The sequence below is a fragment of the Staurois parvus genome, unplaced genomic scaffold (assembly GCF_062004578.1).
Source record: "Staurois parvus isolate SC_StPar_1 unplaced genomic scaffold, SC_StPar_1.0 ptg000192l, whole genome shotgun sequence".
Lineage (NCBI taxonomy): Eukaryota > Metazoa > Chordata > Amphibia > Anura > Ranidae > Staurois > Staurois parvus.
This window is the reverse complement of record NW_028317988.1, coordinates 10,126,668-10,145,160: the sequence shown is the minus strand read 5'-3', so window position 1 is coordinate 10,145,160 and position 18,493 is coordinate 10,126,668. Positions and strand designations below refer to the sequence as shown.

General features: G+C 42.2%; 1 long non-coding RNA gene across 1 annotated transcript in view; it reads right to left on the bottom strand.

Annotated features, from left to right (window-relative positions):
* Positions 1–3,538: 3,538 nt before the first annotated feature.
* Positions 3,539–18,493, bottom strand: part of LOC149461802 (uncharacterized) — a 30,264-nt gene continuing 15,309 nt past the window's right edge. Inside the window, exon 2 of the long non-coding RNA XR_016312780.1 lies at positions 3,539–4,330. This is a non-coding gene — a long non-coding RNA (uncharacterized LOC149461802). The remainder of the gene's footprint in view (positions 4,331–18,493) is intronic.

Genomic DNA, 18,493 nt, shown 5'->3' with positions numbered 1-18,493 from the left:
GTAGCTCAGAGGAGAGGAAGAAGGGTAGCCAGGAGGAGAAGTCATCCAGGAAGCGGGGTATGGATCCAGGAGGCCGGTATATCACAGCAATCTTCAGGGGGGTTGGGGAGAATAGTCGGAGGCAGTGGGCCTCGAAGGAGGAGAAGGATAGGGAGGGGGGGTTTGGGAGGACTCGGAAGGTGCTCTGCGGTGACAGGAGCAGACCAACCCCACCACCTTTACGACCGTTAGGCCTGGGTGAGTGGGTCCAGGTGAGACCTCCGTAGGAGAGTGCAGCAGGGGAGGTAGAATCAGTGGGCTGGATCCAGGTTTCCGTGATGGCTAGGAGGTTGAGGGAGCGGGAAACAAAGAGGTCGTGGATGGCGGTAAGCTTGTTGCACACCGAACGGGCGTTCAGGAGTGCACATGAAAACGGGGGGGAGATTTTAGGGAGCAGGGGGACAGATACTAAGTTGTGGGGGTTGCAGTAGGACGTGGAGGTGGGAGGGTGTTGAGCGGGTGAGAGAGGTGGAGGGCCAGGATTCGGGGAGATGTCCCCCGCGGCTAGGAGGAGGAGAAGGGTGAGAAAGGTGGCATGGGAGCGGGATGTGCAGGAGCGTGAGAAACTCCTAGTGGAGGTGTTGGGGTCAGTGGGAGAGCGGAGTAATAGGAGGAGGTGGTGGGTGCCATAGAGGGGTGAGGGAAGCAGTGAGGACACAATATACAAATGTTTGGGAGGGGCAGAGGGATATAGTGAATGGATTTTGGGAACGGAGGAGAGGAAAATGAGAAGGAGGAGTGGAAGAGACATTTTGGGGAGGTGAAGAGAGCAGTAGTAGGGAGATGATAGCAGTGAGGGGGAGATGTACAGGTTGTGAGGTGGAGCAGAGGGGTAAAGAAATGAGATTTGGGAACAGAGGGTAGTAATATGATAAGGAGAAGATGGGTGTATTATATAAAGGTACACAGAGTGGGACTCAGGCATGTAAGAGGTTTCCCAAGGTGTTTGCTTGCAGTCTTCCAGCATGCAGTAGAGCTTCTTGCTGTTGTTGTGTCTTCCTGCTGCTTGAGTTCTCCTGCTTTAGTTCAACTGCTGCGTTTAACTGCTTCTTCTATGCACTCGTTCAAAGCCGCACTCAACTGCTGCGTTTAACTGCTTCTTCTATGCACTCGTTCAAAGCCGCACCCCACTGCTGCGTTTAACTGCTTCTTCTATGCACTCGTTCAAAGCCGCACTCAACTGCTGCGTTTAACTGCTTCTTCTATGCACTCGTTCAAAGCCGCACTCAACTGCTGCGTTTAACTGCTTCTTCTATGCACTCGTTCAAAGCCGCACTCAACTGCTGCGTTTAACTGCTTCTTCTATGCACTCGTTCAAAGCCGCACTCAATCTGAAGCAGCACCCCATCAGAGACTGTGCCCCCCATCAGAGATCTCCCCCATGAGCTGATCTAAATTTATAGGGAGATGCTCAAATGAGCATTCAACTCCATCCCAATTAGAAGCTGATAAAGATCACATGAGGAGTGGGGGATGATTCTCTCAGGAAACAGACACCAGTCGTAAAACGGGTGCGGCTGAAGGTGAGAGCTGGTCAACATATACAAAAATATAAATACACCATTTGTTCTGAATATAGCAGGAGTCAATGCGTTTTGGAGTTAAGAGTGGAGGTAGGAGAAAGGTGCATTTACCCAGGAGGAAGGCAGCAGGAGTCAATGCGTTTTGGAGTTAAGAGTGGAGGTAGGAGAAAGGTGCATTTACCTGTGAAAGTAGAGAAGGCACATGGTCATCAATATATTCCAAAGCCAAAAGCACCAGATCCACTGCACATACTCTTTGTCATAGAAATTAGCCATCCAGATATGTTATGGCTGACACATTTCAAGGTGAGTCCCATACAGGTGTCATCACATGACTCACATGATGTAATCCAGCCAACATGGGTGGTGGGTAGAGCTTAAGTGTCTCATTCAGCATTTTTCAAGATATACAAATCATGCTACAGATAGTTGATCATTTGGTTCTCATGAAGAGGAAACTCCCCTTGAAACGCATCAGCCATAACAGACCTGGGCGGCTATTTCCCATGACATACTCCCATGTGCAGTGGATCTGGCATTTTTGGCTTTGGAATATATTGATGAGCTTTGTATATACTGGTATTAAAGAGTATAACATTTGCTTTTGTTCTATCAATAAATTATATACACTCATTGGCCTCTTTATTAGGTACACCTGGTCATTTGCTCAGTAACACAAATTGCTAATCAGCTAATCACATGGCAGCAACTATATTTAGGCATCTAGATGTGGTGAAGACAACTTGCTGAAGTTTAAACCAAGCACCAGAATGGGGAAGAAAGGGAATTTAAGTGACTTTGAACGTGGCATGTTTGTTGGTGGCAGATGGGCTGGTCTTTCAAAAACTGCTGATTTACCAGGATTTTCACACACAACCATTTCTAGAGTTTACAGAGAATGGTCTGAAAAAGAGAAAATACCCAGTGAGCGGCAGTTGTGTGGATGAAAATGCCTTGTTGATATCAGAGGTCAGAGGAGAATGGGCAGGCTGGTCGCTGCGACATTCAGATGGCAGGATCTGAATTTGGCGTAAACAACACGAAAGCATGGATCCATCCTGCCTTGTATCAACAGTTCAGGCTGCTGGTGGTGGTGATGTAAAGATGTGGGGGATATTTTCTTGGTACTAGCAAGATGTATCTAACAAAGTGGCTAGAGGGTGTATAAAGATAATGATCTAGGTTGTCGCGTCCTCTCTTTGTATTTTGTATCATGCAGCCAGAAGACTGATGACACCGAGATACGCATGCACAGTGTGCTCGAGATTGCCCAGAAGTCTTGTTGATAGAGCTTGCCCCAAAGCCTTCTGGGATGCATGATGTTTGTATCCCAAGAGCTTTCAAGCAGGGGTGGGACAAAGCCAGAAGCTGGATCTTGCAAAAAATGTATTACAAGGGAAAATAAAAAAAAAAAGAATATGTAACAGGAGCAGGGGCGGACTGACCATTTGGAAACTCAGGCACTGCCCGAGGACCTGGGGTCAGTAGGGGGCCCCATGAGATGCCCCTGGTACCTTTTTCATAGGCTTTTTTGAGTTTGGACAAGGACACAGGGGCCCTATGATCCCCTTTTGCCCGGGGGCCCCATGAGTTGTCAGTCCACCCCTGAACAGGAGGGTAGGAGGTGGGGGAAGAGGGAAATGATGAAAAGTGATTAAAGAGGGAGAAGATCCGCTTTAACTGAACCCCTTAAAGAGGGCCTTGCGTTATCATTCCCTAAAAACAGAACACTTATGGGATGAATTGCCGAAAAAACACATTGCTGTAAATATCTAGGAAATGAAAAGCCTGAAGAGAGCCGGAAAAAAAAAAAAGGAACTAAATTTGAAGCAATAAAGTATCGGACTGCTCGTACTTCATGAGTCATCTCATTGAGAGAGGCCAAGAGAATGCCTTGACTCTATTCTATTAATCTCTATCCAAATTCTGCCACAAGCTCTATCCCAAACTTTCACGAAAAAAGAAGAAATCAGGCCTTGTTTATTGCAGCAGTTTTAATAACTACTTTCTTTAAAAATGGCATGTCAAGGGTTGTATTTTATAGGTATTTAAAATCCAATTGGTAAGTAGCAAGGGCCCAGCTGATAGCAATAAGTGGATGTAAGGGAGTGTATGTTTTTTTTTTCTGGCTGGGCTGTTGTCTGAAAATAGCATCAAAGTATGGCTTTGATTATTGACGGTGCCTGGAGCTGCATCAGAGCTCAGCTCTGACGGGAAAACTGTTTTCTGAGAAGTCAAAAGTCAGTGATATTGTCCAGCAACCCCTGCAGGAGGTCAGAGGTCACCCTCTGGCTAAGGAATATCAGATGGATGTGTGTGTTTGTGTACTTTTATTGAAGGCAGAGTGAAAAATAGGTCCTGTTTCAAGTACTTTATACAGCCTTCTATTAAGCAAGTTTTTTCTTTTTTTTTCTGTTCTTTTTTTTTTTGTTTGGTTTTTCTTCTTTTGTCTGATTGTTTTTTCTTTTTCCATTCTCTTTTTTGTTTGAATGGGTTTGCTTTTTTTTCTTTTGTGTTTGTTTTTTTCTTTCTCTTTTTTCTTTTTCTTTTGATTGTTTTTTCTTGTTCTTTTTTTCCCCTTACAGTAAGATTCTTTTGGCAACTTTTTCTCAGTCATTGTGCAAGATGGAAAATCAGTTATTTTTTCTCTCCCACTGCTATGCGCAAATGTGATGCAGTTACATCTGTTTTTATCTCTGGTCTTAAAAGTTGTTTTTTTTTCGTGGAATTTGTTTATGTGATGGGGAGAGTCTGCATGGAGATAAGGACTGAAACAAAAAAAACATGGAAAGCATTACAAATCTGAATATCCTCAGTCAAAACGCTCAGGGTAGAGAGGAGATCAGAAACACAGGGTTGATCATTAAAGATATCTATTATACAGTATATTCAAAATCTAAAGGCCTACAAGTAATTTACTATTATTACTAATATTATTATAGAGGATTTATATAGTGCTAATAGTTCACACACAGCTTTACAACATGAGGGCAGACAGTACAATTACAATAAAATTGAATACAGGAGGAATCAGAGGACCATGCCCATTAGAGCTTACAATCTAAGGGGGGGGCAAGTGATACAAAGCTAATAACTGTGGGGGATGAGCTGATGGAGAAAATAGAAGTACAGTTGTTAGGTGGGGACAGGATAGGCCTCTCTGAAGAGATGGGTTTTCACTAAACGTGGACAGAGTAGTAGATAGTTAGACAGATTGGGATAGGGACTTCCATAGGATGGGAGAGTCTCAGGAGAAGTCCTATGGGTGAGCATTGGAGGAAGTGACAAAGGGTCTAGAGAGCAGGAGGTCTTGGGAGGAAGGGAGAGTACAATTAGGTATTTGAGACCAGGTTAGTGATGTAGCTGGGGGCGAGGTGTAAATGGCTTTGTAAGTTATTTCTAGTATTTTGAATTTAATTCAATGGGTGAGCCAGTGTAGGGATTGTCAGAGAGGAGTAGCAAACACGGAATGGTTGGTAAGGTGGATGAGTCTGGTAGCAGCATTCATGATGAACTGTAGGGGGGATAGTCTATGTAAACGAAATACAATAAGGAGGGAGTTGCAATAGTCCAGGCAAGAGATGACCGGGGAGTGGAGCTTTGTGGTATCGTTGGTTAGGAAGGGGCATATTTTAGAGATGTGGCAGAGGTTACAATTACAAAGACAAGTAGACATTCAGACCTGTTACTTGAATGGATTCCCAGACGTAAGGTATTGAACAGGTTTCTTTTATTAATTATTAAAATAAAAGAAAGAATATTACAAAGCAAAGTTTTATTTCATTTTATTAAATTATACATTTAATATAAATAATAAAAAGTAGATTGCATGTTTAGAAATATATATATATATATATATATATATATATATATATATATATAGTGTACACACATATATATATATATATATATATATATACACACACACACACATACAGTTGCAAGAAAAAGTATGTGAACCCCTTGGGATTACGTGGAGTCTGTCCGCCAACTGAAGCTCTGCAGAGGATGGGTGATGCAACAGGACAATGACCCAAAGCATACAAGTAATTCAACAAAACAATGGCTGCAACAGCACAGAATACGCCTTCTGGAGTGGCCCAGTCAGAGTCCTGACCTCAACCCGATTGAAATGCTGTGGCATGACCGTAAGAGAGCGATTCACACCAGACATCCCAAGAATATTGCTACACTGAAACAGTTTTGTTAAGAGAAGTGGTCCAAAATGACTCCAGATCGTTGTGCAGGTCTGATCTGCAACTACAGGAAACGTTTGGTTGAGGTTATTGCTGCCAAAGGAGGGTCAACCAGTTATTAAGTCCAAAGGTTCACATACTTTTTCCTCCCTGCACTGTGAATGTTTACATGTTATGTGCAATTAAACCATGGCAACATCTAATGTTTGTGTAGTATTATGTTCAGCAGACTGTGTTCTTCTATTGTTGTGACTTAGATGACATTCAGAGCACATTTTATGCCCAATTCATGCATATATAAAATATGCCCATCAGCCAAACCTTTGGTCTTTTATATATTCCCATGCCATACATAATTGTTTAAAAGAACGAATGTTCATGAAACTTTTCCCAGCACATGAGAATTACAATAACTATGAGTTTATTAGACCGAGGACCACATTGACAGTTAAAATTTTGTTAATTCAGAAAGAAACGAGAATGATTTCTCATCCTTCACCTTCGTCCCCATTAACCATTAGCATTAAATTAATTGTTTTATAAGCAAACACCTTCAAACAAAATTCTAAACGTGTATGGCTAGCTTTGCTTTTGGCACACACAGGAGTGGCAAAAGGCATCAAGGAAGGTTGGTTTTCTGGTGGAGACATGTTGTATGCAGTCACTTTGCTGACAATAAGTACAGCAAAAAGAACTAGGTTTGGATTTCGGCATATGGACTGTTTCCATATTTTTTGGTGGAGAGTGGAGACAAGCTATAGTAGACAACACATGGCCATGTCCATATCGTTCCTGTTCCTTGTATATTGAAAACGCAGGTTTTTCCCTCAGGCAATACCAGATCACATCATCCTTCTCGGATACTCTACTATATCTTGCTAATCAAATCTTATGAATGCATTTCAATACCTACAGTGGACAAGATCAGTCATTTCCTGGTTATGTTGTGTATCATTTAAACCAAACTCTTTGAAGGTTTACATAAGCCATACTTGTTCTCATTGCCTCAGTCACCTCTAATACCCATACTTCTAGATTTGGCATCAAGTAAACGGATAGTTTACCCAAGATGATCCAATGACACATTCCTTCTCTACCCAAATGACCATTAATTTTTGTCTTCTGGCAACTCCTGATTAATTCTGAGTCATCCTAAAATTATGTCACCACAAATGACACAACAATGACTCATTGTACACCAGTGTTTGTTATTATGACGTTGTTTTATTGCCAAGTACACCCTTATGTAATGACACAGCATGTGTTTGTTTTCAGGACTTTAATTACACTCCTTTTCTGCCTTGTTGGCAAAAAAAATCCCTGGTTTGATTAACCGCTGCATAATATATTTATGAATTATTGTCTGTCTTCCCCAACAGCTTGTAGAAACCCCGGTGGTTTAATAAAAAATTATAGACAAATATGTTGATGAATTGCCATGGAAAGAAGGTTGCTAGGATATTGATTTTTGCCGTTGATGATGTAATTGCCATTCCTGACATTCTTTTTTTAGTGATCACTTCACACTTTAATGATAAAGTATAACAGAATTTACAAAAAATAATTATAATTGCCCCCCCCCCATGCGCCTCCATCCTTTTGACCATACGCTCTTTGTACAATCTACTTTCTGGATTTAGCAAAACTATGTAATATGTGGATCTAAGCTTTCCAATCAATTTGTATCCAATCAGATAGTCTCTTGTGCTATATAATTGTTGGTGGAGCTAAAGGAGGTTGTACAAACAAATTGTAATGTATATTGTGAACTTAAGGTGGTTGTAAACCTCTGAAATGAAACAATTAACAAAGCATTTTCTTCTATAGTTTGTACTTGTCTCTATCCAAATGATATCTTTCTCCTCTCTCATTCCTCTATCTGCATGAGTCACTTCTGACAGTCTATACTGACATGAAACAATCCCAGAAGACAGTCCTGCTTACTCTTCAACACACAGCAGATGATTGACAGCCTGAACTGTGCATGTTTCCCTATGACACTGTGTAGAGGGGGTCTGTTCCTTCTACTCAGGTCTCAGATTACACTCAGCTCTTTGCTTTATGCTATGCAGTATGTGACATCAGATTCCTGACCCCTGCCTTCTGAAGTTTAAAAATGCTGTGTATATTTTGGACTTTGAAAAGATGTAGACAAGAGAAGACTGCAGATAAACAGGTACGACTTGTGTAGGAGGATTTGTTTCATCTCTGTGTATCACCTGAGAAAGTCACTTCACTGGGTATTTGTAGGGGTTTGTAACCACTTTAAAGCAGAACTCTGGTCAGTTTTTCTGGTCAATGCCCCACTGCATAGATCAGCTGGTTGGTTTTTCTGTGAGTGAGGACAAAGCTCATACTCACCTGACCCGGGATGTGCTAACAAATAGTATCTCTCCATCTCTCCAGAGCGCAGTGCGCATGCACCGGTGACATCATCTGTTCATCTGTTTACATCCACTAGTCCATAGAAATACATGGGTGTCCGTTTTTCATCTGTAAATGGACAGATGAAAAACCTACATATGGAACACCCGTGTGAAAGCGGCCTTAGGCTGTTTTCCTGGGGGTACACTCTAGTCAAGACCTCACTGCTATGGATCATGCTGCCAGTAACCTAGTGTTCTGGGGACACCTAATCCTGAGATCACAATTCTACATGCTAGATGTTCTCAAAATTGGTCTGCAGTCTAATTAAGCACAGCCCTGATGCAATCTCTCTCTGTGCACCACCTATAATGTGGAAGAAATTGATCTGTCCTGTTGTATCACCTTTACTATTACCTATACACATAGGATTACATCAGAGAAATGAAGATCTGAGACAGGACGATGTATACAGCTAAATTGGTCAACTCAACCTGACTGCAAAGGATCCTTGAAAATATTTAAAAAACTCACAGTATACTACATTCCAAGTGCTGGCTGAATTTAAAGAATAACTAAAGGCATAACTTTTTTTTCTGGTTTTGGATAGAGTGGAGAAGGATTGAGACAGGTTTTTATAGCTGTCTGTGTCCCATTAGGGAGATTCCATCTTTTCTGTTTGACCTGTTTATCATTACCACCAAGAGTGAAATTGACAGAAAATCCAAAATTTTGATTTGCCATCAGAACAGGAAAATCTTTCAATAGGGACACTAGTTCTGTTTACCTTGGTAATAACCAGGAATTCCCTCACTTTACAGAGGGAGCCTGTTTTGGCTTTGGGACACGAAGCACAAAGGGTATTCATCCCAATGGGACACAGATGGCAAAGAGAAATTGAAAGGGGTTATAACTCTACCTTACCTTATTTGAAATGAAAAGCAAAAAGTTCTGCCTTTAGTTCTATGTCAATAAGACCTAGGCTTTTGCTTCTAGCAACAGAAAGTGGCCCCCTCTACATAGCACTGTATTTATCTGCGGGGTTTTGATCTCACTCTTTGCAGTGGAATTGGGAACCATACTAAATAAAGAAACATATTCAATCAGTTAATTTCAATTCACAAAACGTTTTGGTGTGAAGTGGACCTTCACACCGAAAATCATTTTTCACCATTGTATCCCTACGCCCTCCACAATTTAATAGCCAACCTTTACCTTTTTTGTTTTTATTTACTTTTTTTTTCATTCATTATCTTTCCTCCACCTCCACTCTAACCTAGGCATGAATGGCATGAACACTGCTTGCGATGTCTTCTGGGATATACCCATCACATACCCCAGAAGGCATTGGCTTCCACACAGCAGCTAGAGGAATGTTCTGGTAATCATCAGAGGGCTGGCTGCAAGAACTAGAAAGAGACTGCTGGTTCCCAATGACGTAAGTAAGGAAGATGGCCATGCAGGACTCTGGATTCATTGGGCATGTAACTATATTTATTGTTACCTAGTGAGTAAAAAACAAACAAACAAGGGGGTTCTCCTTTAGTGTGACCCTCTCATCTTACCCATTCAGTAAAGTGAAAATGTGTTTATATCGCCTCTCCAGTGCTCTCCAACTATTCCTTCCTCCATCATTGCTGCCACAGAAAAACTGATTTGGGCAAATGTTGGATCTCATTTGGAGTAGTGGTGCCCTTCCTCTCTGTCATGTGACAGTGTTCAGGCCTAGCGATTGGCTGCTAGACCTGAGCACTTCTTCAGGATAGGAGGTCATCTCCTCTACTTTACCTGGAAACACCAGGTATTTTGCAGTACTGGACACAGAAAAAGGAGTGGCAAGGGTGCCCTGGGATTCATGCAAAGCCTGGTACTTTGCCCTGAATTGGCAAAGTTACAGGGTCACTTTAAAGCACAAGAAGCTTGTGTTTAAGGCTGCTGGATTCAGGGGGAACGTGTCAGGGCTTTGAATACCTATTCTCTTGTTTCTTACTGCTTGAAGTCCTAAAGAACCAGATGATGTTCAAATTTAATACCAATCAATCAGAACAAGGTTAAGTTTTGATTGGCTTCCATTGCTCCGTGTCCCACTGAATACGCCAACTGGTGAAAGTACATGAAGGAACAGGTGAGATTAGGCCACAGATGGTCAGAATGAGATCAGCGGAACTAAGCGTGAATATTATTTAAGGTGTTACTAAACCCAGAATCCTACATTCACTATATCTGGTCTCCCACAGTATACAGAACATAGAAATGTAATTATTATAGTAAATATAAACTGCTAAATATCTTTTCTCATCAGCAGTTAGAGCAGTGTTGTGACCTCTATCAGTGTCCAGCAGAGCACTGGTTAAAGTTTGTAGGAGAAATTTTCATTTTTTCATTATCCCGTGATTGTCCTATGAGGCTGATTGGCCCTGCGCTGATCACATGCACTCTCCCAAGAAAAAAAATCTCTCTAGCAATACACACGAAACTGAGCTTGTGCAACTTGCCCCCAAGGCTCTGTTCTGTCAGCAGATGGATTGGGGACAGTAGAAGAAGAGGAGGATCAGAAAAGACAGGATTAAACATACTTTTTATACAATGCAGAGGGATAACCCCTTAGGCTCCACAGTGAGTATAACAAGCATGTTTTACTGTATACACAGACTGATTTTATTGTTGTGGGTTTAGTAACACTTTAAATATTATACTCAGTGGTTTAAACTCCAATGATTGAAATTAGGTACATTTTTCTTTTAACTGAAGTGCTTAGCCAAGCAAATCTAAAATGGTAGTTCTCAAATGTGATTTTCAAAAACAAATGCCAGGGAAAATAACATTAAATTCAATATAATGGACACAAGTAACTTTAGTGTGACCGTATTTCTTTTGCATTTCTAAACATCACTCCAGACCTCCGAAAGGGAGAGCCAGACATTGAAAACCAAGATGGACGTCATTTGGTGGCTGTAATTTATAGACTTAATCCCAAATCATTTCTCAAAACTTTAGCTTCTGCTCTCATAATTTTTCCATGCTCCTTTTCTGTAGGTGGTCTGAATGACAGTAAATTTGTGTGCATATTTCTGATCTGCATAAACCAAATGAAAAAAAAAAAAAAAAAAGATTTGTCTTTTCAAACTTCTCCAAAGGTACGCAGAGAGCCAAACATAAAGTGAGATACAAGTTTACTATGGAAACTGCCTAAAAGCTCAATCTGTTTTTGATTTTCCTCTTGCAGAAGTGCTCTCTGACCCCACGAGAGGACTGATGGATAATATCACTGACTTTTGGCTTCTCGAACACAACTTTTCCATCAGGCCTTGTTTTGATGCAGTTCCAGACACGAATATAATTAAAAACACACTCTGCTGTTTTAACTGGCCTGCCAGTCCTTTAATGTATGTAAAACCAGTCTATGCCGGATTATCAGTGTCATGCGACTTGCATCACAGCTCAGACTGGGCTAAAAGTTAGATTTTTTAATAGAATACCAAAAAAATTGACAGTGTAAAGTTCTATGGTAAAAAAATACACACACACACACACACACATATATATATATATATATATATATATATATATATATAAAAGGCTAGCTTTTGACCATAATATAGGTCTCAAAGAACTATTCAAAATCTCCCAAGTGACCTCTAACCTTTTAGTGCAAACCTTATTTTTACAGCCCTGGGCCTGAAAGCAGGTACTTGTTTTAGCATTTCAAGCAGTAAACTTGGAAACTTGGATCACGCCATATGGCAACTATCCACCGTATGCCCAGTGGGCTTGAGATGTTTTCAGGATTGATACATTTATTTGTGAAGACTAGGAACATGTACATTCATATTGCTCTATGTTATTATTATTATTATTATACAGGATTTATATAGCGCCAACAGTTTGCTCAGCGCTTTACAATATAACAGCCTACCCTTGCCGATCTTCTCCACTCTTCCTACCACTCCATCCCCCACAGCTATTTCCTCTTGTACCACTCTCCTCTCCCTCCTAGATTGTAAGCTCCAAGGAGCAGGGCCCTCGAACCCCTCGTGTATTGAATTGTATTGTTACTGTACTGTCTCATGTACTGTCTCCCATTATTATGTAAAGCGCTGAGCAAACTGTTGGTGCTATATAAATACTGTATAATAATAATAACGGGAGACAATACAGAACAATACAGTTCAATACAAGAGGGTTAGGAGGGCCCTGATCCTTGGAGCTTACAATCTAAGAGATGTTGATGCAAAAGGCAAGTTTTTTTTCACAGGAATATCAAGATTATTGGTAAAAATACTACCCCATCAATCCAGGGTTCACTGAGAAGAATTGGCTGATATTTCATTGATCTTGGTACAGGAGAACGTGTTTTTGGTGCTAATCCTTAAATGAATGTTGGGTGATAGGTTAAAGTGTTGCTAAACCCAGGACCCTGCATTCACTATATCTGGTCTCCCAGGACCCTGCATTCACTATATCTGGTCTCCCAGGACCCTGCATTCACTATATCTGGTCTCCCAGGACCCTGCATTCGCTATATCTGGTCTCCCCAGACCCTGCATTCGCTATATCTGGTCTCCCCAGACCCTGCATTCACTATATCCGGTCTCCCCGGACCCTGCATTCACTATATCTGGTCTCCCCGGGCCCTGCATTCACTATATCTGGTCTCCCCAGACCCTGCATTCACTATATCCGGTCTCCCAGGACCCTACATTCACTATATTTGGTCTCCCCGGACCCTGCATTCACTATATCCGGTCTCCCAGGACCCTACATTCACTATATTTGGTCTCCCCGGACCCTGCATTCACTATATCTGGTCTCCCAGGACCCTGCATTCACTATATCTGGTCTCCCCGGACCCTGCATTCACTATATCTGGTCTCCCCAGACCCTGCATTCGCTATATCTGGTCTCCCCAGACCCTGCAGTCACTATATCTGGTCTCCCTGGACCCTACATTCACTATATCTGGTCTCCCCGGACCCTGCATTCACTATATCTGGTCTCCCCGGACCCTGCATTCACTATATCTGGTCTCCCAGGACCCTGCATTCACTATATCTGGTCTCCCAGGGCCCTGCATTCACTATATCTGGTCTTCCCGGACCCTGCATTCACTATATCTGGTCTCCCCGGACCCGGCATTCACTATATCTGCTCTCCCACAGTACACACAACAGGCAAGTGCTATTATTTTAGTAAATATAAACTGATAAATACCCTTTCTCATCAGCAGTCTTGCGACTTCTATCAGTGTCCAGAAAGCACTGCTTAAAGCTTGTAGGGGGAGTTTTCATTCTGTTGATTGGCCCTGTGCTGATTACATGCACTCTCCCAAAAAAAAACCAAACAAACCTCTCTAGCAATACACACCAAACCGAGCATGTACAGAATGGCTACGGTTCAGTCTGTCTTATCAGGAGATAAGATGTGGGCATTTGAACAAGAGGAGTAGTAGAGAAGACAGGATCAAACAGCCTTTTTACCCAATGCAGAGGATTAACCCCTTAGGTTCCACAGTGAGTATAACAAGAATGCTTTACTGCATATACAGACTGATTTTACTGTTGTGGGTTTAGTAACACTTTAAGACTAGTGTTAGCGTTAAAAGGGTTAAAGTTTAGGGGGTTTATTATTAGTTAAAGTTTTAAGTATTAAGGGTTAATTTGCATGTGTTACGGGGTACAATTAGTTGTTGAGAGGTGGTTTAAATGCTAATGGTTGGTTTGAGGTGTTAGGTTAAGTTCTAGGGTTTGGGAAAGAGCAGAGTAGAGGTGTGTGGGCCAACAGGTTAGATTTTTGGGGCTTAATAATAAGGAGTTCATGGTTCAAATATTAAAGTATTAAAATATTAAAGTGTAACTAAAACCACAACAGTAAAATCAATCTGTATATGCAGTAAAGCATGCTTATTATACTCCTCCGCATTGTGTAAAAAGGCTGCTTGATCTTGCCTTCTCTGACCCTCCTCTTCTTCTACTGTTCCCAATCCATCTTCTGATAGAACAGAGCCTTGGGGGCAGGTTGCACCTGCTCAGTGTGGTGTGTATTGCTAGAGATATTTTCTTTTTCTTCTGGGAGAGTTAATATGCTCAGCACAGGGCCAATTACGCCCGGACAGAGGGTCAGGGGTCATGCATCCTCATAGGACAGTCAGAAGAGAGTGAAAACTCCACCTACAAGATTAACTAGTGCTTAGCTGGACACTGATAGAAGTCACAAGACTGCTATATACTGCTGATGAGAAAAGGTATTTAGCAGTTTATAGTTACTAAAACAATTTCATTTCCATGTTGTGTGTACTGTGAAAGACCAGATATAGTGAATGCAGGGTTCGGGGAGACCAGATATAGTGAATGCAGGGTCCTGGGAGACCAGATATAGTGAATGCAGGGTCCGGGGAGAGCGGATGTAATGAATGCAGGGTCCGGGGAGACCAGATATAGTGACTGCAGAGTCTGGGGAGACCAGATATAGTGACTGCAGGGTCCTGGGAGACCAGATATAGTGAATGCAGGGTCCGGGGAGACCAGATATAGTGAATGCAAGGTCCAGGGAGACAAGATATAGTGGCTGCAGGGTCCGGGGAGACCAGATATAGTGAATGCAGGGTCCGGGGAGACCAGATATAGTGAATGCAGGGTCCGGGGAGACCAGATATAGTGACTGCAGGGTCCTGGGAGACCAGATATAGTGAATGCAGGGTCCTGGGAGACCAGATATAGTGAATGCAGGGTCCGGGGAGACCAGATATAGTGAATGCAGGGTCCGGGGAGACCAGATATAGTGAATGCAGGGTCCTGGGAGACCAGATATAGTGACTGCAGGGTCCGGGGAGACCAGATATAGTGAATGCAGGGTCCAGGGAGACCAGATATAGTGAATGCAGGGTCCGGGGAGACCAGATATAGTGACTGCAGGGTCCTGGGAGACCAGATATAGTGACTGCAGGGTCCTGGGAGACCAGATATAGTGAATGCAGGGTCCGGGGAGACCAGATATAGTGAATGCAGGGTCCGGGGAGACCAGATATAGTGAATGCAGGGTCCTGGGTTTAGTAACACTTTAAGGGTTTATTTTTATGTATTAAGAGTTTCTATCTTCACTGTGCTTTCCCCACTGCCGTAATTGATATAGCTTCCATAATTCTCTGCAATTACTGACTGTATGTAAGTCAGTACCTGAATAGAGTAACGCACTTCCCCTGCAAGATGGCATTAAGGCTCTGTGATAAGTTGCTTGGGTACTAAGAACTGGGTTCCTAGAGTTGAGGGGATGGGGGGGGATTCTGAATGTGGGATTATTTATTATCTACAGATCTGGAACATATACATATTTTCAGAAGAGGTGGTATTTATTCACCTCTGGGATTTTTATGTTTTTTGCTATATAAATGAAAAAGTCCAAAAATTTTGAAAAAAGTGTTTTTTATAGAATTTTGCAAATAAATAATATTTCATCATAAATCTTGGCCAAAATTTATTCAGTTATCTTTTTAGTAAAAAAAAATAACCCAAATTAGTTTATACCAAAAATTATAACTTAAACAAATTTTTTTTATATTATTATTTATGTTTTTTTTTCTACATACTGTCACCCTAGCAGTACAGTGTCACCATGGGGACACTGTACTACTTGTGGGGGGTGATGAAGATTTTTTTTTTTTTTTTTACACTGATTGCTTTTACACCCATACAGGCTGTAAAAGCAATCATTTCTCCTTCTCTCTGGCTGCATTCTTGCAGCCATTGAGAACTACTGTGTGAGCTGTGATTGGTCACAGCTTGTCACATAGTACAAGGCTGTTGTGAATAGCCTTGTACAATGTGACCCCTGTAATCATTCACAGATTTTACACGTAGTAAGCAACGATGTCAGAAGTGACATCTTGCTTACTACTCTGCATGTGATCACTGATTGGCCAATCAGTGATCACATGATCGGGACCTCGCACAGAGGTCCCGTACGATGATAGGTGTTCCACTGTGTCCTCCGGATACAGCAGGAACCGGATCGCTGTGCTGCACGCTCCCAGGGAGCATGCACAGTCCATAATGGCGGGTGCTGTTTATGAACGGCGACCCGGCCCTGGAGTGCCACCGTCCTGCCGTTTATATACAGCGGCCGGACGGCAATTGGTTAAAGAGGCTGTAAAGGCTCAAGGTTTTTTTTACCTTTACGCATTCTATGCATGAAGGTAAAAAAAGCTTCTCTGTGCAGCATTGTCCCCCCCCAGCACCCCCTAATACTCACCTAAGCCCCCTCTCGATCCAGTGATGCGCACTGAAGTCTCGGCTATCCCGGAACTCCCTCTCCTCATTGGCTGAGACAGTAGAAGGAGCCAATGGCTCAATGGTCAATGGTCCATCAAAGCGAGTGAGCAAATGAGAAGAAAGAGGGGGTGGGGTCGAGCCATGGCTGCATGTGTGAATGGACACTCGGGGCAGCGGCTGGGAAGTGCACTGCTCGGGTGCCCCCATAGCAAGCTGCTTGCTATGGGGGTACCCGACAGGATAGGGGGACCAGGAGCGCTGGTGGGGGACCTGAGAACTGGAGGATCCGGGCTGCTCTGTGCAAAATTACTGCACACAGCAGGTAAGTATAGACATGATTTCTTTTTTTTTAATTAAGCCTTTAGAATCACTTTAGTTTCCAACTCAAGGAGGGCCAAACTAGGTCATTATCATTGATCTAATATGGCCATGTGACCATATTGGGGTAATAATGTCAACAGCATACCTGCTCCTTTTTATGCGTCCAACTGCTGGGCAAGGAATCCTCCACCTGCCAGTCATTGGCCTGGTAATGACAGTTACCTTCCCAGTTTGGACTGTACCTGGTTTGGACCAAACCCAAGGTCATCCCTACAAAGTACTGGTAAGTTGCAATATATTACATTTTTTAAAGGAAGTTGTGAGCGCTATGGACAAATAAAGCAGCCACAGCATCAAAAAGGATACCAAAAACCTTGCAAAAACATGAAATATGAAAGATGCGGCGCTATATCACAGATATTATTATGCAAAACATCCAAGATATCAATATATAGTGATTATAAATCAGGTGACTAATGTGATCACAGACATTATGTCACAAGCAGAGTAACATGCAGTGCAAAATAAACAGTCTTAGTGACAATCCCTCTCCTTCAAAGTGCTTCTTCCATGCGGTGATAGTGAGAAGGGTAAGGCTGTGCACTCACCAGATGTACAGTGTAACTGCGCATTTAGAGATAAATCTCTCTACTGGATCCACTGGTGGCTCCTAAAGATCAGGTCAGGCCAGGAAGCTTATCCCCTTTGATGATGTGCGATTAGCACGAAACGCGTCAGGAAAGGAGCTACAGCGTCACTATCTTTCTGCCGCTGGCACCATGGAGGTCCCGGCGGCCATCTTCTAATTCACCTCATGGTCAGTGGCATTTTCTGATTCCTTTACCTATGCTATACTGTACTGAAATAAAATTAATTCCTTAAAAACGGTATCACGCTATTGGTCTCCTTTCCTTGTGGCCCTTGGTGAGTCACTTATCACCTATAGAGCCACCCAAAAGGGAGACCGTGGATTGTTAGCAACATCCAGCGGGGGGAGGAATACATTACATTTTTTGTTCTTTGACTTAGGTATACTTTAGTTCCCACTATACATTTTTTTGTTTATTAGCCCTTGGTGTATGTAGTTGCTTTGTGGACTGGAGGCATTTCAAGAGAATGCAGCCTTTCTATTCAGCAGGAGAACATTGCTAAGATACATGATGGCCTACTTGTAAGAACTGGCTTGTTTTAACCTTCTTTGTGGGAAAAAAAAAAGTCAATCTGTCAGCCAGAAACCCCAACAATGTGCATACGAAGGGTCACAAAGGTGTGTCTGTACTAGCAAACACAACACATATTTTTAAACAGCCAGCAAAAAAAAAAAAGACGAAAATGTGCAGAGAATGGGATTTACAAAAGCTGCTTGGAAGGTATTAACTGTTCCCTTCAGACAAAAGAACAGTATATTTACTTACAGATCAGTTAATGTCTTTCTTTCCTTCCGCAATGGAAGTCCCAGAGTAAGAGTTAAAAGTCAGCTTCATACTTTTTTTTTTCCTCTTTATGTACATGTTGGAAATCACATTTTAAAGTGCAGAGTCATTAAGGGTCATTCCTCTTTAAACAATCTGCTGAAATAGTCAGTAATTTGTTTCCCCTGTGTTTAATTTTTGTGTGGCGTGTGAGACGGGACTGTTTATAGAACATAGCCGTGATAATACATGCGCTTGGCTCAAGATTCTGGCAGGCTCTGTGGAGTCCACCCAGTACAACAGGAAGGGAACAGTGACATGACACCGAAACTGATATCCCCCCCAACTGCTTTTTGCTTTAAAACAAAATGTTG